The sequence below is a fragment of the Mytilus trossulus genome, chromosome 2 (genome assembly GCF_036588685.1).
Source record: "Mytilus trossulus isolate FHL-02 chromosome 2, PNRI_Mtr1.1.1.hap1, whole genome shotgun sequence".
In the NCBI taxonomy this organism is placed as follows: Eukaryota; Metazoa; Mollusca; class Bivalvia; order Mytilida; family Mytilidae; genus Mytilus; species Mytilus trossulus.
Window position 1 is genome coordinate 19,370,398 of NC_086374.1, and position 22,677 is coordinate 19,393,074.

Here is a 22,677-nt window from a genome sequence, read left to right on the forward strand (position 1 = left end):
ACAATTCATTTCCCTCAATGAAAAGACATTTGGTATTTAAATTGTTTTATGATAATGACATATAAAATATACAAGTCGATATATTAAATCGCTTCGGAAGTAGAGTCGCCGATATTAGATTGACGGAAGGCATACTTTTGTTCTTCAACAAGTAAATGTTTTGTTTTTCTTAACTGGTTTTAGTGTGTTCTATTTTTTCTAGTTATCTTGTACTATTCCACTAATCGAAATTAAATGGAATAGGCTAATAAGTTAAAACCACAACATATGTAAGTGTCCATCTCAAATATAGAATCTTGTTAATGGTGGTCTAATATCGTTAATTTATTCACAATTTGTCTAGACTCTGGACGATTTGAAGTTTAACATACTGAAAGTAACTTGTCTGATAATGAAGATTGTTAGTTGACCTTTCGATCTAGATGTCTTTTACCCATTATATCGTTGTGTTGCTGTCTAATTGGCGTATATTCCATTTCTCCAGCTTTTCTGGTAGGATTTCAAAACGATTTATTTTTTGGAGGTTTACCAAAATTTCCGAAAGAAATAACCCATTCTTTATTTAGTAGTCATGTCTGTAAGTGCTGTGATATAACAATGCAACACAGAAAGAGAGGGGTTATTTTCATCTTCCAATTTGTCGATTTTTATAAAAAAAAAATCAAAAGCGGTAAAACATGAAATATCTAAATGTAATTTTAAACATGCGTTCATTTCACATTGATAGATACATTTTGTGGTATAATTGTTTTCAATGAAGGTCAAAACACTTGTTTGAAGATTGTGCTATTTCAATGTGAACTATAAAAAAACAGAACTCCATGTAGACGCATTCACATTATCGAAATAATATGTTTTTCTGCATTAAACGGAGAGCAAATGCGTTCCATGCTTAAGCATGTGTTTTATTAATGATAGACATTATAAAAGTGACAATAGATTAAAAGTAAACAAAACCACGTGTAGTTACCTAACAGAAGTGAATGACGATGTTATTGCTGCGACAAATAGACTGACTGTATTGATCGAGCAAACGAATAGAAAATGTATTCCGAGTAGCCTAGCGTTGTAGTGATAATCCATTACTACCTGGGAGATACATCGTATGCAGACCATATTCTTTATAATTAAACTGCATTTTAATACTTTGTGATGATTTGCAGGATTCTGAAAAAAACTCTTAAATAAACAGGTAAGTCAATGTCTACTTTTACTTTTGGTCATTTTGCATAGATCTTAAAATTGTTCGTGTTTAATATAAGATTTTGTAAAGATTACTTTTTGAAGTTTTTGAAACAAGTCGCTCAAAAACATATATGGAATATATACTAGAGTAACATAATGAAGATAGTGTGAAAATCATCGAAAAGGCTATATATATTTTTGGGCCTTTTATAGCTTACTAAGAGCCACGGTATGGGATTTGCTCATTGTTGAAGGCCGTACGGTGACCTATAGTTGTAAAGGTCTGTCTCATTTTGGTTCTTGTGGATATTTGTCTCGTTGGCAATCATACCACATTTTTTTATGAACATATGTCCTTTTTAAAAAGAAGTTAGCTGGTACCGTCGTGTAAACTCTTTTCATTTCTAATTTCTGTACTTCTTGAGGTTGAAAAGAATTTTTTAATGGTTTTAAATTTTTGAAAAACGCATTAATTAACTATAGACGTTTATTTATAAATTATATAAGTTTAATCATTTATATAGCAATAGAATAAAAAGGTACGAACTTGAAGAGATGAACTAAACTACACATATATATATATATATATATATATATATTTATGTGAAGCATCCGACCGTGCATACATTGAGAAGTAGTAAAAAACAAATAAAAAAAGTACTCCAAACGTGAAATATTTGGGCTAAACCTACCAACACAAACAGAAACAAGCACAAGAAAAACAATATCAAAGATTACATATATAATAAACCTGGTTTTTATGAATAATTTTGACAATTGGTACCCAGAACGGCATATTTTTATTTTTTCATAGGCCTGCAGAGCTAAAATATAAAATGGCTCATCAATTATTAAAAAAATAAATCATCATTCAAGCGTAGTGACAGTTAAAGTACATTGATTAACAAAAATAAGTAATGCATACCAAAAAGACATGAACTATTGGAAACATGTCGAAATTTTTAAAATGTATCGACATGTTTATATATATACAAAACGAAAACTTCTGAATAAAAGTGCAAGATTGTTATATCGTTTTCCTCTGAATATTTCACTGTTATAAACATTAAACATTCTAGCTTTGTCATTTTATCTAAATATATCATAATGCACACAAAGATACATATGTGAATGATTCGTAATAAACCGGAATACATATAACTACAGCAGCAATGGTTTTATGATAGGTATCTTAAGCTGTTACGTGCAATTCAAACTCATTAAGACTCTTTAGAGGTATAAATATAAATTTCTTAATGTTCCTTAATTACTTGAAATTTCTTTTCATCGTAATAATGAACACATACTATGCTTCAAACGCAACTTCATTGTCTTTTAAGCTGAAAATAACTAACCGGATAACAACCTCATACTATTGAAAGTTGTAGTTGTTTTTAAATGTAATTTGTTCTAATAGTACATGTAGCTGTATTCATTTTAATACAAACATATACATTAATTACCAGTATTATTATTCCTACTTTGATTAGCTATCTATATATATATTATATCGTTAGACACAGTGCAGGCATTGTTGTCTCGATATCCAAAGTTTTTGGAATTGACTCCCGGGGTCGGAAAAAAACAAATGTTTGCCTCCGCAAAGCAGATTTAACATTGTTGTGCTGATATTTAAAAGCCATACGGTAGTGCTATAAAGTATCTACGTGTGTGTATGAGACAAGCGTTATATGTTTTATAAGTATCTCGCGTTCTATATTATAAATAAGTGAAAGACTTCAAAATAGAATACTGTTTACCAAAGTATATGGAAAGTTTAGAATGAAAATGGGGAATGTGTCAAAGAGACAACAACCCGACCATAAAGCAGACAACAGCCGAAGGCCACCAATGAGTCTTCAATGCACCCGGAGGAGCCCTTCAGTTGGCCCCTAAACACATATTGGTACTAATTCAGTGATAATGAACGTCATGCTTAACTCCGAATTATACAAAAGAAACTAAATCAAAAGCATTCAAGACTAACAAAGGACAGAGGCTCCTGACTTGGAACAGGCGCAAAAATGCGGCGGGGTTAAACATGTTTTTTGAAATCGCAACCCTCCTCTATACCTCTAGCCAATGTAGAAGAAAAAAAACACACAACAATACGCAGAGTCAAACTCAGCTTGAAAGAAGTCCGAATACGATGTCAGAATAGGTAACAAAAGAAAATAATCAAAATGATAATAATACATAGATTAACAAAGGACTACTAGCAGTTACTGACATGCCAGCTCCAGACCTCAATTAAACTGATTGAAAGATTTTGTCTTCATCATACATATGAAGATCAAACACAATCCCTCCGTAAGGAGTTTAGATCATACGTTATAAAAAACACAGTTAGAGACACAAACCTAAATTTCCCTCATATAACATCAAACGATTAGGTATATGATGTGAAAATGAAAAGAGGTTAAGGTATTATCTGCACGTTATATTAGCTTTATTCCAACTGAGTTATATTGTCTGTAAACTTCTGTACATAAACCAAAAGAACTGAGACATTGTTGTTACAGTTATAACAGATAAGAATTTTGTTAAATTACATTATAGATGTCATATTTTGAGCATGTATACATGTACATGTAACGGTGGCTTTTCAGATTTGCCAGAACTAGTAGTTAATAATCTTTGATATAAGGGTGAACAATTGAGAAGAATATTTTTTATTTTATGTAACACATTTTTGAACAATTCAGCTTAAAAAGCAATTCAGCTTGAAGAGCAATTAAGCTTAACGAGCAATTAGCTTAAAGAATATAAGAGATGTTTACATTTCTTTTTTTAAATGAGTTAATGGGGTATAGTAGAGTCAAAAGTAAATATTTGCTAAGTGACACATGCGAAATCGCGAGCACACCTTTTTTATTATGTTTCTTTTTAATATTTATAGTGTCAACTAATTAAAAAAAAGTTTTTCGTCAAGTGCAATTAATTTTTAATCAGTTGTTGGTAATCTAATTGATGTTGGTTAAAATCGACTCGTATAATATAACTATAAATGAATTAAGTTCATAACTATTCTACATTTTTTTTGGTGATAATTTCTAACGATCTTTCAAGTGAGATGCGCATGCTAAAGATAAGTAAAAAGAATTCTTATGACGTTCTTCTTTAGCTTTGGGTACAAAGCCATGTTCTAATTTGAATAGAACATGGGCTGCACGTGATTGACGTCACAATTGAAATTGCAACGTCAGATGAATTTTGAACAACGCCAGAGATCAAAATGGACATTTTTGTTGGTGTTGCTCGCTAGGAAATTAAATAAAAACATTCTAAAAGTAAGTTTAAATGATTTTGTTCTTTTTTTTTATTGATAAACTGTTGATTTTTCTATAACTTTTTTGTTCATCAAATCAAAATGGCGACATTTCGAGCGTCACTATAGGTCCGCTTCGAAGAACAAAACTTCAAAATATTCCTAGTAGAATCGAAATAATTCTATCATGCCATGCTCTATGCTCATTTTAACATGGATAGGCATTATATTTGTAAACATTTAATACCTCGCTAACGCTCGGTATTAAGATATTAACAAATATAATGCCTACCCATGTTAAAATGAGCATAGAACATGGCATGAAAGAATTATTTCTTAATCAGTTACTTATGGAAAGCCGTGTTGTAGTGGTTAGCACGTCGGATTATAGGTACAAACATTAAGGTTCCTGGTTCGATTCCCGTTCCGCGGAGAGCATTTCAGGGACTGAATTTTCGGCTCTCCCTTGGCACCATTTGCGAGTATGGTCTTGAGAAACGATGATAGTCCGTCGAAAAGGGACGATAAATGGCGGACTCATCATATGAGATAGAAATATCTCTTGCACGTAAAAGACACCCTTATAGATTTCGAAAAAGAACAGGCTAATGTCGTGACAAGGCAGCAAACGCACCAGCAAAGTGAAAGTGATTAGTATTAGTTGTAATAACTTGTGTCCTAATCCACTATACATAACTATGCTTTAACTAACTCTAAATGTTATGCAAAAGTACTCCTCGAACGTTAAAAGCTATTCTGCTGTCCTTTTATCTTATGCAATACAATCATGTACTAGGTAATACCGCTGTGAAGGATATTTTATTTAAAAACTATACAAATCAACCAGTGATCAATCGTATCAAAACATTAGCCATCATGATATTTCGTGTATGCAATGTTTTTGTCATGTCAGTAGGGTTTTCTGTCAATTCAATTTCACATGGATTTGAAAACACTAGAATGATGACTCTAGCGATAATATTCCATTAAAAATTACATCAAAGAGTGACAATGCAACTAATCATTGGGATTTGATTCTAAGGCAGAATGCGACCATGCGATATCAGAAATATCCGACTGTGGCAATATGTGTTGTTATCTGCAAATGCACAACGTTACATGAAAATCACATTAAAGCGAACCCTGGAGAACACATTTAACAGCTTGTATTTGAACTTCTTACGACAGAGTGGAATTGACAATGTTCGATCTTTGTATTTATTTAACTTGTAATTTAATTACACAGCATCCTTAATACTTAAAGCTTAGTTGCATTTATGCAGATAAAGCTGCAATTTATCATGAAAGTAAACACGTGACTGATAATCATATTTTGAATTATAATAAAAGATATAAAAATATAAGTGTGTCTAAAATTAATCATTTAATATACCACGCTAATAATTTGGTACTCGTGACCAGAGACATATATATATTTAGTATACATGTCTCTGTCGTGACTTTCGTTTTGTTTTCACAAGACCCACCCTTTGGTAGGCTGAATCTATAACGATGTTGAAGAATATTTAAAAAAAGTGTTTCAAATCAATACATTGGGATAAAGTTTTTTTTCGAATATTTAAGCTTTTATTTTTACAATCAAAATCCAGATACAACTACGATAATAAAACAACAAATTAAAAACACAATACAATAAAAGCAATGAAAAAACCCAAAACCATTCCATTATTTTCGAGAGTAAATGAGAAGTTTAAAAACAGGTTCTGCTAGTCATTTTGTTCGGTTTTGTCAACAAAAGTGAAATTTACTTTAAAAAACCCAACTATCTTTCCAACCACAAGTAAAATCTATGTGCAAAAGAAAATTTGAAAATTGAACGTGGTTGATAATATGTAGGTTGAAACACGTCTTATAATCAAATAAACAAAAGATAAACGTAATTACTAAAACTAATGGAATATTGTGTTATCTAGTGCTATCTGTATGGTTAATTTTCCACATAAATAAACACGGTATCATCCTACATATGAAACTGTATAAATAATGATAAGATTTAATAATGTAAATAATCGTTGGTTGATTGAGAATCATTAATAGTAGATGTTTGTCTCCCTTCCTGCTGTAGATGACCTGTAGCGTTCGGTTACTACGTGACTATTGAGGCAAACTAAACAATACAATTTAACTCAAGAAACATTGACAAAAATGTTACTGTACTATATCAGTCGTTCTATCTGCAACGCTTGTATTTTTTGGATAAGTATTGAATCGCTAATTAACATTTAAGATAGTGTTATTCGTGTTTTTGTTTACTTATATTTTTGCTTCTCACTGCAACTATTGGGATTTCACTAAACTCTGCTGATGGTATTTTTAAAAACACAGAACGGCCGATATCAATTGTAACGTTTTTTTCATGATCAAACGATAATCTTATCGAAGTTTGTTATGAGATCAACATTCTTTGATGCTGTTACGGTATAACTTCTACATATTATAATCTTATTAAAATATAAATGATATTAGGTGTTTTGTTATTTTTTTTTAGTAGATATTTAGCATTTTTTACTGTGTTCTTTAAGAAGGAGAGGGTTACAATTAAGAAGAAGTTGATAAGACAGCCCTATTATGACTACATAAAAAGTCAAAGAGTTCGACATATTTTCCTGTTTTGGTCTATTGATAATTTGGTTTCGTTACATGGTACGTAGGTTGTTCTTTGTTGACGTTTTCCATTGTTTAATGTATATCAAGATTTGTAGATCTATGTTAGTAGGTTGCTGTAACATTGACGCTTACATTATCATTGTTTCTTTTGATATCTAATGTTTACATACATCTGCATTGTTCTCCTTAAATAAGATCTAGATTTCCAAATACTATGAACTCTCTAACGTCTAAAAGTTAATATTGGACTATTGGGAATAGTTTGAAGTCTTCTGTATTTCTTTTAGCAGACACTGTGATTGGATTGTTAGGCATTAATACCTGTATACCATGACTAGAATCATTCACCTTTTGTAGCTGATGAAGACATCTTGTGGTTTAATAACTTTCCTGTCCCAATAAAAAGCTTTTAGAATCATGGCTCAACTGAAGAAAGATGTATTCCCCTTTACCATTTTATGGCGAATTTTCGATTTAAACACATCTTATATTTGAGAATAATTGATACACCTGTAACACGACAGATACAACCAAAGACAGGCTATTGCAATCCATTCTGTCAACTTGGGATAAATTACGAAACATATAGCATAATGGCAGTTCTTATTGCAAAGGATGCAGTTTTAATTTTAACAGATGTTAATCCTCGTGCAATGTATCAGTTATTTTAAAAGCATTTAATCATATATCTATTTAGTTCCGTTTTCTATTTGTTGTATAATATACATTTTTTTTCTTCAATTTAGATGTTTTTGGGTTAATTTTGTAACTGGTTTGCAATATTACTGTCGTCCACCCCTCCCTCATCTCCTTTTATGTATAGTTACCCATATATGTGTTGGCTTTCATTTGTTCTTTGGTCATCTTTAATACTGTGATACATTTTGTTCTACAATTAGCCAATTGACTTTTACTGTAAGGCATACGCTAGAATAAACAACATCGATTGTATATATCATGCAAATTTCTTTTCTGTTCTTACAATGCTAATATTAGATCCAAATGAAAACTGCATTGTGATCAGGAAAATTACAAAGAAAATCTCATTCCGCCTGATTTTGTATGACTATTGATCTTAGAAGGTAAAGAAACTAATAACATATATTTTAAATGTCAAATCGGTACTAGCTAAAACTAATTATAACAGAAAATAATCTATAAAGAAAATAACTTTCATCGCAGGATTTCACTTCGACTTTGTGCAATTTCTAATTGTTAAAACAAATATATTAAACATCAGAGAAAAATATGACTTTTATCAAAGTTCAAAAGTCTTTTGTTTTTTTTATGTCTCAATTGTGGATTGATTATTTTATGTATAATGAATCTCCGCTACGACAAATGGAAATATTAACAATTGTCTAAAGCGACAAATAAGTAGAAAAAACCCCAATCTGTTGATATTAAAGATTTATTGTACAGTAATTCAATATGGTAATATTAAAAAAAATATACATTCTTCCACAAACTTACCAATTTATGACTTTTAAGGTCAGCTAATTTGCAATGATAACGAAGGTACAATTTCTTTTCATTAATAAATGTTTTAGCACAATTCTCTGAGGAAAAATACAGTGTCAGACAGCCTTTGGTTATTTTGTTCACTGACACGTTTTCCAAACCGTTTCGGTTCTGCTAATCGTATTTAAAAATTAGTCAGGAATGATAGGTACACGTGGTGAAACGTTTAACATTATGTTTGACTGCTTTAATTGATTCTCGTGTTTATTTCTGTAGTTAAATACAATACACATTGAGATACTGCTAATTTCAGATGCAATAATACATATTCCAGAAAACAAAATATAATGCCACCCCTACTATTAGCTCATAGTTAACACTAAACAATTATAACAATAAAGGATGAATAATTTTGTTTGTGTATATTTTAAGATGGAAAAATGTTTAAAATCATTTACATGGTATAATACATGAATCTTTGATCTTTCACAACATTTAGTAAATACTGGGTATATTTGCTTTCTAAATAGAATCTATTAGGTCTCAATATACATGTGTAATGTTGTTTCATATATATCCATCCCTTTTTGACTTTCATAGAATGTGAAACAAAATCCGACTACAAAACATTAAACGGAGGCACTGTTAAACTATTACCTTGATTCATTTTCTATTAGCATCTTCTTTACTTTTATTATGATGATAAGTTTTCATATTATAATGCATGTAGACTGTGAATCTGAAATTGTTTCTTGTACTGTGCCAATTGAAAGTATATATCATTGGGTGGCAAACGGTATTTTTTTTTTAATTCTGTCTTGTAACTTAACCTTTTTTCAAAACAATCAATCAACTGTGATGGTGATGTTGATGGATGGCTTTTTAACGTCTAGCACATTCAATGTGGTAATATAATAAGAAAATTAACATTGTTGTATAAGATCGACGCGTTAATCCGGGTTTTTATAGTACTAGTTCACATAGGACCAGTCCACAGGACACATTGCTTTGACTCCAGCTTGATACTTCTAAACTGTTACCCCTAATTGACATGTGATTAAAGGAGAATCATCAATTTCTTACCAAGTCTTTGGATCAATTAGAATGATATTTTATCCTACGACCTCTTTCGTTCAAGACGAGTACGCAACCATGAGACAATCGCGGCTATGAGGAAACATAAGACAGTACAATGAAGATAAACAATTGATCGTTGTTGCCATTTTTACTTTTTATGCAGATATTGTATGAATTTTAGCAGGTTCTGTTTCCAAGTAAGGTAAACATTAAGTTTTTACTATGATTTGACATATAAAATTTCGACTATCATCAGACGGAGATAACAAAAAAATCCATTTTTATCCATGGTGTTGTCAGTTTATTTTGGATCTATGAGTTTGACTGTCCCTCTGGTATCTTTCATGGTATCTTTTATGGAAACCTGCCCTGATTAAAGACCGGTACACATAACGTGGAATCCGAAAAATAACAAATTTGATCTTGCAAACAGACACAAACTTTAAATCAGATGTCAAATATCCTCTTTAAACTAAAAACTTGATTAGATTTATTCCCGCAGCACCAAAAATATAAGACACAGAAACACAAATTAGTATCATGATGTCTCACCAATTTAATTTATAAATGCAAATTTTAATCGATTTATGAAACCAGTAGAAGACACCATGTCTTGAAGCCTCCAAAAAAGTGGTTTTATTTAGTTACTAGTTTGAATATCAAATCAATAGAAGTCAGTGTGTTACAGATCACATAGATGATACCATGTAACATGCATTACATAACATTCATTAGTATTTATGAGTTTGTAATTTTTGCATTTAATGGAATTTGTCTTATTTGTTCTTGGAAGCTAAGACCTCTACCATAAAACAAGTTTCAATTGTGAAATACAATAGTCAGGACTAATTCCTATAGCGAATAGAAGACGGAAGAACAATTGGTTTTGTTTCTACTTAATTGTCCTGTAGGTTATACTCAGCTGCGCATGACATATGGTCATTTGGGGATTTGAAGCCGAGTTACTTTTCTAAATCTAAGAATATGACATTACATGTATAGAGGATTGCGACATCTCATATTTTACTGCAATATTGTTATTAATGATATGAATCAATTGTTATTTCAGCTTCTAAGGCCCGAATTGACTTTGATATCTATGATTATCGTTTGAAAAACATTTTGTTGTTTGTTTATATTGTGGTACGACAGCTTCTTTTTTGCTTCGTCAGTGACGTATGTAGCTCTCTCAAGTAGAGTTATTCAATTTTATATGTGATTACAGCTTTGTTTATCCTCGGTACGTTCATGACTTTAAGTCAATCTGTGGCTACTACCATATGATTAATTTGACATTCAGGACATATGGGTTATTAATTCAGGTATTATCCTTATTAAAACGCAAATTTCGATTGTTAGAGATTACAGAAAACGACGGTTAAAGTTCATTCGTTTCGATCAGCTAGATTTTCAGATTTGGGAAAATACAAATACTTCATGATAAATATTTCTGTTTTAAAAAAAAGTAATATTTTGACTTCCGATTATTTAAAAGCTCCAGTAGTAAACTGATATCAAATCCCGTAAAAACGAATTACACACATAAGCTAAGGGAACAGAATGGTCTATAAATTGAGCGAAACCGATGCGTTAATAAGTTAATGTCTCCTTTCCTTCATTCGAATCCAAACTATCAACATTTCACAATCGGGAAACGATAGGTCAGAAGATTATACTTATTTCTTATTATCGCTAGTTTGTGCATTTTCCTTTGATCTTTTTTTGGTAATAATTTTTCATATCATGCTACTCGCTTGAGATGGAAAATTATCGTTAGAAACTAAGGAGGCACGTGGCGTTGCTAATGAAATTGAAACGTCGTCATAGGTAAAATTGCGATACACAGATTACCATTGGTCATCTAAACTCGATTGCCTTTCTCGCTTGAGCCGGATCAACGATAATCCATAAATATCTTAAAGCGCAAACAATATCGCTAATAAATTTGAACTGCGACATATACATTTTTTGTCATTTAAACACGTTCTTCTATATTTACGACATTATATTAAAATCAGAAATCTCGTTATTGTAAATGGCAGACATAATTAATATCTATTTAAAACAGTCTGATCCTTATTAGAGGGTAAAATTCTTATATCTTCATTTTCTTGAACAATCCCCGACAAGATAATAGGGAAAATATTCCCAATGTGATTTGTCATTTAGGCATTAATTTATTAAAATGAGATAAAAAGTTTTCCCATCTTATTCACCACACAATGCTAATGTTTTTTCGACAACATCATTTCCTTTTTTGTGAGTATTGTAATAGCAATGAACGGGTTGTAAAATCCCTTGTGGAACGCTATGAACTTATTTTACTATAATCTTGGTCTCAAGTGATAAATTTTACATCTGTTAAGTAAAACCACAATGACGTCTTAATATTACTAGCATTAATCGTTTTACAAAAACAAAATTGATGTCTATAATATACTCTATATATATACGTTCGTAGATCTACAGTGCATTACAATAAAATACATTTGAGACTGAGTTTCAGCCATTGGCCTTTTTTCAATTTCTGTATTTTTATTTTCCTTTTTATTTCATTTTTTTAACACGTTCTTCGTTATAAACGACACTTTATCAAAAAAGGAATTTCGTTATTGTAAATGGCAGACATTAAGAGAATAATGAAATATATGTTCCCTATTGGAATTTTTAAAACAAGGTTTTTAATAATGTCTAAAGAGATCTATCTAAGTCTAATTTGTTTGGTAATTTGGCATGACTATCACGGTCCTGATTAGCTACAATAGTCAATACATCATCAATGGTGATTAATTTTTGAATGATCATACACAGTTGTTAGAACATCGTCTACAAATGTCAAAATTCTGATAAATATACCCCCCTTATATATTTGTCTTCTCATATTTGCACAAATTCATTGAAAAAAAAGTATAAAAAATAATTGCAATGACTAGGAAATCATTATTTTATAACATTATGAAATAATTACGTCTTGACATGAATCAGCCAAAAATAACCGAGTCGGCATGTCTTTTGTTGAAATTCCAATTATATTTAATCAATCTGTACATGTCTAGTATAACTTTCAAGATACTTTCAGCACTCTGATTTTAATCTTGCAGCATGTTACTAAATAGGATATAGCGTGCTTACGTTAAGAAACGACTGGACGTCAAAGATATCGTAACCATTTCTCATTACGTTTAATCAAAGCAGTAAGAAGGAAAATATAAACGAAAAATTGATTTTAAATCAGGTTATTATTTTCTTTAATGTACTTATCGTTTCCTTTACAAAAGAGAGAAGAAAGGTACAAGAGTGACACCTTCATCAGGAACAACTATTTGAAAACCGAGGATCTATCAGAACCAAATCAGTTAAAACATTCTAGATAGAACAATTGTGAATTTTATACTCTACTCCGTTTACTGGAGGTGGTCCTATATAGGACGGATATACTACAAGACAAGACAAGACAATGGCTATATAACCGAAATTTACATTAAACATAACCAAATCAATCTAAGGTCAATTTGCCTGCCTGAGTGATTTAATCTTTTAAGACGGTTCTTTAAAGCTGAAAATTGAATACGGGTGCTAGTCAACCTGGTCATGTCCGATATATTTCCAACTGGAGTACATCTTATAGGATTAAAATATTATCATCTCCTTCTGTATGAGTTGCTGTTTACAAATAGAACTATCGTCGTTGTAGACGGCTTAATAATAAAAAGCAATTAAGTTTGTTCATAACGTATGGTATAGAATGTGAATGTGTAAATGTATCTTGGAATATTTTACAATTACATACAAGATCCATATACATTATGAAAGAGGTAGTCCAAATATTTTAGCAGCTTTCTGTCTTATCTGTGAAAGTTTATACAGCACAATATAATATCCTGTATTAGATGATTTCAAACGCTCCGAATAATGATTTAGAAATACATCGACACATGTCTGGAGTCTGGAATTCTTAATAAGCCACTGCACTGCTGGTTTACCTTTTATTTTCGATGTTATCACAATCTAATGTAGTAACCAATGGTATCATTTAAAAATATTGCGATTTACCTATTCAAAATATGTTACAATGATTTCAAGAGTATATAGGGTACACGTATCTACCCACGAATAAAAAGTCGTATTCAGATTAGTTTTGAGTTTTTCTATTTCACTTCATATAAACTTCGTAATCGATTTTGTCATTTTAATGTTTTGATACTGAATATAAACTCATCATAGATACCAGGACTAAATTAAAAACGTGTTGGTTGTTGATATTCCAACCGCAACTAAAGAAAATGTTCTAAATATTGAATGATATATTGTCGTCAATCATATTCTCAAAAGAGTAAGTTTGAAAACGAGCCTTTATTGTTTATTAAGAAAAAGAAGAATCACAAAAATACTTAACTCCGAGGAAAATCGAAACGGAAATCCCTAATCAAATGACAATATCAAAAGCTCAAACATCAAACGAAAGGATAACAGCTGCTATATTCCTGACTTGGTACAGACATGGACGTAAGATGATGATACTTCAATGTTACAGGCAATTTAATATGTAGAAAATGATGGATTAAACCTGGTTTTATAGCTAGCTAAACCACCCACATGTAAATATATTTTTATTGTGAAAAAAGATACAAAGGAATAATAACAAAACAGACTGTGTTTTTGTTAATATTTGTAAATTACTTGAATACAACAAATAATCAGTGTAAATATTTTTGATGATTTCTTGTAATCAACCTGAAAACAAAACTGTTATGACTTATCATAAATGATTTGTAATTTGAAGTAGAAAACGATAAATTTGTAATGGCAGAAACGACATTCTTAGACTTATTTTATAATGTACTTTAAGTCCAACTTTACATTTCTTGGAAAATTGCATTTATTTTAATGAAATAAAATGAAACACTTGATGACAAAATGTAGTTACAGATGATTACAAAGAGTATTTCTAGTCATGTACGGAAACATTCCATAATAATTTCACTAGATGCGAACATATAATAGTTAAAAATTAAATCTAAATTTTTGAACAGGAGTGGACTAAATCGATATATGTCTTAAATACATTTCTTTAAATCTTCAATCATCATACTTATTGTGAATGTAAATTAAATTTATATATAAACCTGGAGTCAAGATAATAGTTAAGAGTATTGTATATGAACTAATGTTATTATATGAAAACATATCCAAAGGAGCGTTTTGATCGAAGTACATTCAATAGAAACTTGAATGAAGCAACACTGAAAATGATAGAATAGAAAGACATGCACCCACGCTGAATAACAGTCTTAAAATTGCCCAGATTTCATACAAGTTGTGATAAGATTAAACGGACATATCAAAAGAAAATTCTTAGGAGGCCAATTTCAATAATGAATGTATACATGTACATGTTAATGTACTAACAAAAAAAAATGATAGAATAACGACTACTCTGACTTTGTTTTTGTGTCAAGTAAAATGTTATTGTTTGTTTCACTTTCATTATAATACCAACACTACTCTTTGATATCGTTTAGGTATGTTCTTTTCAAATATGTTCACATAAACAAAATTCTTCCAATTGAAATTGAAAACTGATATCAGGAAGATATAAAATAAAAAGCTTGATATACCAGTTCTTCAATCCTGGGATCTATTATGAGTTTATTTACAACCACTGGGTCGATGCTACTGCTGATAGAGTTGTTACTCCGCGAGGGTATCACAAGCACAGTAGTTAGCACTTCTGTGTTTACATGAGTTATCATTGATGTGGTCAAAAAATAAATTAACTGTTAAAAAAACTTTAAATTTTTGACATACTAAGGCTTTTCTTCCTTGGAAACACATAACCCTATTAGCAAAACGTTTAGGAATATTTAGTCTTCAATGCTCATCAACTTCATATGTTCTATGTTGTTTCTTGTGTGCTCTTGTTTGTCTGTTTGTCTTTTTCCTTTTCAGCCCTGTTGTTGTCAGTTTATTTTCTATCTAAGAGCCTGACTGTCTAGTTTGTATCTTTCGCCCCTCTCGTACCTTATTTGGATTTTTAACTTCTTTTTATTTGAGCGTCACAAATGAGTCTTTTGGAGACGAAACGCGCGTTTGACGCAAACACAAAATGTCAATTCTGGTATCTATGATGAATGTATTTGCAAGAAACAATCCTACCAATTGCATATGTTAACCAGACTAACGTTCATTTGCGACAAATACGAAACTTATTTCAAAAACTATTATTTATAATTCATTCTTTCTTCTTATTGAGTAAAAGTATTTTAACTTCTAGTTTAAAAAAAAATCCATTTTGTTATCTCTGTTAGCATTATTTTGTTACTTAGTTTACTTGAAATTAACAGCTGAGAAAACGTCGATTCTAAGGACAAATCATTTAGTCCATTTCAAGTTCTTATAGTCTCGTTTACAATTCTTATATATAGAAATGTATAATATGAGATTGGTCAAGAACTTAATTAACAAAAACCAGAATGCGGTTTGTATGTCCCTTAAAGATGAAATTGATTATTAGGATTATAATTTACATACCTTTTGAAACTAAACCAGAAGCTAGCAAATAATACGTCATATACAGAAGAAAAAAACAACCTAAATACAAGGGAGTAATTAAAGTTTTCCAGTGATTTTTGTTTTATTATATGCAGTCGCTACGTTAAGCAACCAGTATGTAGGGGACTTTTACATGTTGCAAAAAGCCTCTTTGATACTACCGAATAATAACATAAGAAATTGTAATAGCTCCCCCCAAAACTACATAGTGATAAAGAAATTATTGCAAGAAAATTAAGTTTTGGGAACTCTTATTTCTGAATGATTTATATTATAGATTTCCTGAAAGCAATTCGACAGACTTATTACATGTTTATTTTCAAAATGTTCAGCCTAATCACACTCGCCAATATCTAATTCCTCTCAACTGTCTGAGTGACGAAATCGTATTCCATATATAATATACTTTTATAGCAAACACATTGCAAATAACCATATTGACTAAATAAGTTACGACATATTTGGTAATATATGACATTACTTTATGAAACTCCTACAATGCCTTAAAAGCCAGAAAATGAAAATAATTAAATTGGATTTACTTCACCTTGAGGATAAGTGCTCTTCAACAGGCGAGACGGAAAACGGTCTGTTCATATGGTTTATGTATAATATTTATCAATTCATACCTCAGGGAAGAGATAAATAAAACATCGAAGGTTGCCAATTATGTTTGCACAATGTATTGTTTATAATTATCTTAGAAACAAAACATAAGTCCCTGTTAAATGTTGACCTCTGTCTTTGGGAAACTTATCATTGTATATATATACAACATTTAATACAGAGCCCATTTGTTGTGCCAACTCAGTTATCAAAAAGTACAGGCTCGAATTCAACCTTATCTAAATGGGTCCCATCCATAGATTGGGAAAACTCAGTGGCAAAATCATGTCTCTAATAACATTATTTGGATTGTCCTACCCCGAAAATGCTTCGTTTTTTTTTTATAAAGAGGGCCATACAAAAAGAAATAATGCTAATAGGAACAAGACAACTTTAATGACAGACATTTTCAAATGTTATATGATATGTACAATATGACTTTGATTTGTTTATTTGAATGAAACTTGATAGGTGGCTGACCAAATACTGTGAAGTGACAGTCAGATAATTGGACAATCGTTCTGTTATCTCCATTTTTAATAATTCCTTATGATTACACATTTGAAAAGGATGATGGTCTATTTAATACATTACATGCCTTGTGTATTGTATTTGATCATACCATAACAGAAGTAAGTTTGATCAACTGTGTCTGACTAAAGCACTATTCTACTGATGCATTATCTGTTTAAAGATGTGATATTTTATGCAAAACAAAAACGATTTCCACTCAATGTCTTGTGAGCAATAATTGCTGCACGTCATCTTGATATAAAGACCCACATTGTTTATATTGGATACTCCGTACAAACAACGGTTTATCGACATTTTATTTGCATGATCTGTAAAAAATTAGGCTGACCAAAAATGTTTACTCGCTTTCTGACATCAACAATATGTGGTCACACATGATACATGATGCTTATGTTTCGTTTCAGGTCAGAAATATTTAAGCTATTCCCGTTCTGAGTTTTGAATACTCGAGCATTTGATTATGTCAGTTTTATGGAATTTATCATTTTTATAATATCTGTTGGAGGTCAGTTATAGTTATATTGATAACATTTTTGATTGATATGTCTAAAAATTTCAACTTTTTAATTCGAAGTAAAATGGATATTTGTGTTTACACGCTTTAATTCTGTTTTATATTTAGATTACATATTTTGTCTGCTCTTGCTTCTATCGTTTCGATGATATTACTCTTAAAAGACCAGTTAGGCTTTGCATCATTTTAAGTTACACAATAGTCATAGATTTCATATAGGGCTTACTTCAGAGATTTTTTTGTTGTCAAAAACATTGTCTTACTTATGTGATGGAACTTTAATATACTCTTGAATTTCGTTCTTTATTTAGATTTTTCAAATAATTGTATTCGAGCGACATGGATGAGTTTTCTTTAAGACAAAATAGAGTACCTGGCGTATAAAATTTCTTACCTGGTATCTGTCATTAGCTTATGAAAGACAAAAGTAAAACGATCTTAAAATAAATGATTATGACTATATAATAGCTATATAAATTGAACAGTTCAAAAAGATATTGTTGTAGTAATATCCGTAAATAGCAATGACCATGCATTTACTTCAAAGGCTGATTTTGTAAGTCTTTAATAGTTGTAAGCAATTTCCCTCTTTTGCTTTACTTCATTCAAATTGAATAAACATAAACAATGATTGTTAAAAATAAATTCAATCATACAGAAGAGGATAGGTTGTCGTGGGGTTTACCATTCATATGAAACAGAAATAGTATCAGCAACAGCAAAAGCTGCACAGCATTACTGTTATACACAATAGCCATCACAGGGAACATGTAATTACCTCAATATAAGAATGTTATGTAAATGTCAGGCTGACTCTTCGGATGACCATACTTTGTCACCTCTCATAAGAATGTAAATTGACGGATTTAGAAGTAAAATTGAGTACAATACTTATGAGGATTGATATATTTCTTAAAAAGTAAGTCATTTTAATTGGAAATTTGATTTTTTTGTCTTTTTTCTCATTGAAGCATTATCATATTTTTTAATTCCTGAAACGTAAAACTAAGCTCGACTTTGTTGAAATGAAGACTAGACTAAACAAGGCATAAACGAAGTTTTAATTTTAAGTTAAACCCAAGCAGTTACAGTGATATCGTGCATGCACAATTTATTATATCATTGTAAAATCAACCAGTAACGTGTATATTATTGTCTAGTAAACTATACCCAATTATACAATGATTTCTGTTTTTACTCCTACATTTATTTTAGGTTTTGCATTATTCATTTATAATTTGATAGTATTTTGTTAAGAACAATTTAGTACGTCTTGCAATTGTAGATTTTCAGGATGACTTGTTTAAGCAAAAAAGGAATTTGATATTCATTACTCATATTCTGTGAAGCGTAAAAATACATCTGTTCCGTTTGTAGAATGATCTAAAATCTTGAATAATTGGTCTATATGGCTAATTCTATATAGATTAATTCCAGCTTTTACTAAACAAAGAACAAATGTACCATGTTGGTAAACCGGTAAACTGAAAGTTATATTTAAAGTTCATTTCAATTATCTTGAAGACTTTAATAAGTGCATGTCATCTATCGGACGATGTCAGTCAGTCCTTTTTATACCATTTTAACATTGAAAATACAAAATAAAACACCAATTAATTGTTTTCGGCAATTAAAATTATTGCGTCTTGAAGAAAATAAATATACAGATTAGTTGTGAACAACTAAATAAAGTCATGATAGGAACATTATTACAAAACGCAGATACGGGTGTTTCTAGTTTCATCAGTCAAGTCTGTGTGGCTTTGTATTGTCTCCAATAAGACAATTTGATATCTAAATAAAAAATCTCCAAATATTGTTACACAGAGATGTCAAGACAAATATAATCAATATGGCAAACTCCCAGGAACATTATTCATATGATTAGCACCATGTGACTTAAGCTCTTGATAAAAGTTCTTCTCAATCCCAGGTACATTATTCATATGATTAGCACCATGTGACTTAAGCTCTTTTGATTAAAGTTCTTCTCAATCCCAGGTACATTATTCATATGATTAGCACCATGTGACCTAAGCTCTTTTGATTAAAGTTGTTCTCAATCCCAGGTACATTATTCATATGATTAGCACCATTTGACCTAATCTCTTTTGATAAAAGTTTTTCTCAATCCCATGTACATCATTCATATGATTAGCACCATGTGACCTAAGCTCTTTTGATTAAAGTTCTTCTCAATTCCAGGTACATTATTCATATGATTATGACCATGTGACCTAAGCTCTATGATTAAAGTTCTTCTCAATCCCAGGTACATTATTCATATGATTAGCACCATGTGACCTAAGCTCTTTTGATTAAAGTTTTTTTTCAATCCCAGGTACATTATTCATATGATTAGCACCATGTGACTTAAGCTCTTTTGATTAAAGTTCTTCTCAATCCCAGGTACATTATTCATATGATTAGCACCATGTGACCTAAACTCTTTTGATTAAAGTTTTTCTCAATCCCAGGTACATTATTCATATGATTAGCACCATGTGAATTAATCTCTTTTGATTAAAGTTCTTCTCTAGCAGTAGATTCAAAATTAGAATAATATAAAATCTAGTGATAATGCAGTCATTTTCCGTATTCGATCTAAAACTGACGTCTTTTAAAACTTCCTTAGGTGTAACGCTTTAAGGAAATATGCTTAAATTTGACTATTTGCGAAATGAGAATAATGAAGCTTGCAAGAGTTTGTATACGAATAGAGAAAACACATGTACAGTAAACAACATGCGTACAATTTGTTAATTCAGTATTAGAAACGGTAAATTGACATTTTCATTTTAACAATATGTTTAATCTCATTGTAAAAGCTGTCGTAAATATGGCCGCTTTGAAAATTAGCTAAGGATCTCGAATTATGTCATGTATTATTTCCATATTTATCTGAAGATTTAATATCTTTAACATCACTTATTTTTCTGCTCTAATAGCATACTTTTACTTATACTTCCTAAGTAAGAGTCAATAAATATTAAAGTTGGTCCCATCAGACATTTCAATTTGGTAAATCAAATAACACCCATCTAAGTATTACCAGAACCGAAGAAGCAAAGCGCCATATTAATAACTAAATAAAAAAGCACACTAAAAAGAATACAACATGTCCTGTTAACCAACCAATAGTTGTATCCAAATTAGATAAAAACAATCGCTAAACCGATACCCAAAATAGGATGACCAATTAGAACTGCTCAGATGTAATAATTCTCATTCCATTATTTTGCCAGATGAGCTACTTCAACATATTGATTACTGCTAGAATTACAAAAGACTGGGGAAATAGCTAGTTTGTTTTTTTGTTACCTGGACGTTTTGTTGCATACTTTACGGTAAGGGTTGTACTCAATTGCAGTCGGACGTACGATAATGTACCTATTAGTGTAAACTTATAATTGTTATTTCTTTGATATTTTACTGTCCATTCGTTTGATGTGTTTTATCATTTGATTTTGCCATTTGATTTGGGATTTTCGGTTTTAAATTTTCCTCGGAGTTACTGGCATTTGATGCGACTGTCAAAGGTTTGGCAAGCTATAAAACCAGGTTCAATTCACCATTGTCTACATAAGAAATGTATATGACAGTTGTTATCCGTTCGTTTGATGTGTTTGAGCTTTTGATTTTGCCATTCGATTTATGACTTTCCGTTTTGAAATTCCCGAGTTCAGTATTTTTGTGATTTTACCATTTTATTTTTAAATATGACCGTTGGAAAAATCTCCTACTCTCTACACACTTATGAATATATTCCTTTGTATCCTATCTCCTTTTAAGTGATATTGATTTTACTAATCGTCACGTTCACTGATTAAGTATCCATTTGCTCACCTTTGCCATAATCTTTTATGTATTAAGGACTATTATATAGTTTTCATTTCCTTTCTACTATATGACATGACCTGATAATAGAGATATTAAATAAATGTCTAACCATTTTGATATTTCAGAATGTCAGACACCAATCTGTTAGTGACGTAAAATGTCTAGCAATAGGAATTGATAATATGATTGAAATACACTTTTTATTGTAAAAAGATTTATATCTTATTTTTAGACAGGTCTATGATGAGATTTGTATTAACTGACAGATTTATAGAAGTTTGATGAGTCTTCAGGAATAAAGTATTGGAATTTGATAACTCAGTAGGGCATTTAGGACAATGTCATTCATTATTATTTCAATTGTCTTTGAATGAATTATAGCCAAGAGTAAAACAAAACTGTCTTACGGGGATGGTTGGTTTTGTAACAAACAAATACCAATATTGGTGTGATTCTTTCCTTTCATAACCAATAAAAATTTAACTACTCATCAAATTCATTTCAGCATTCAAGCATGTACGAGCATATATATTGTTGTACTTTGTTTGTGAAACGTTACCGTTTTTCAAAGCAGGTCTACTGCTTCGCGTACAAGGCGTATCAAAAGGACTAGTATTTAACTTCAATGAAAACTTTATTTTTGAGTAATAGTTGTTATTTTTCACTTCACAGTTAACAATAAAAAAACAAATAAGTAATTGAATAAAAACCTAGTGAAATAAGATTTCCCTTAAAATTTGATTATCTGTTGGTTTCCTTCACATTGCTTTACTATACATTGAAATTAAGTTCAAAGCAAATATTTACTAGTTCTGTGAATCACGAAGTGAAAAGAAAGAAATTTTCATTAAATAAACTCATCATACATACCAGGATACAATTTTGTATTTACGCCAGACGCGCGTTTAGTCTACAAAAGGCATTCATAATATTGTTTAAACATTTAGAGATATATAACTGCTGTTTTCTATTTCTACAAAAAAGTAAAATCAAAAAAGTCCGAGGAAACTTA

General features: G+C 30.6%; 1 protein-coding gene across 1 annotated transcript in view; it reads left to right on the forward strand.

Annotated features, from left to right (window-relative positions):
* The first annotated feature begins 1,089 nt into the window (after window positions 1-1,089).
* Window positions 1,090-22,677, forward strand: part of LOC134706689 (5-hydroxytryptamine receptor-like) — a 57,723-nt gene continuing 36,135 nt past the window's right edge. The window contains exon 1 of the mRNA XM_063565856.1: window positions 1,090-1,192. The gene's annotated coding sequence lies outside the window, so the exon portion shown is untranslated. The remainder of the gene's footprint in view (window positions 1,193-22,677) is intronic.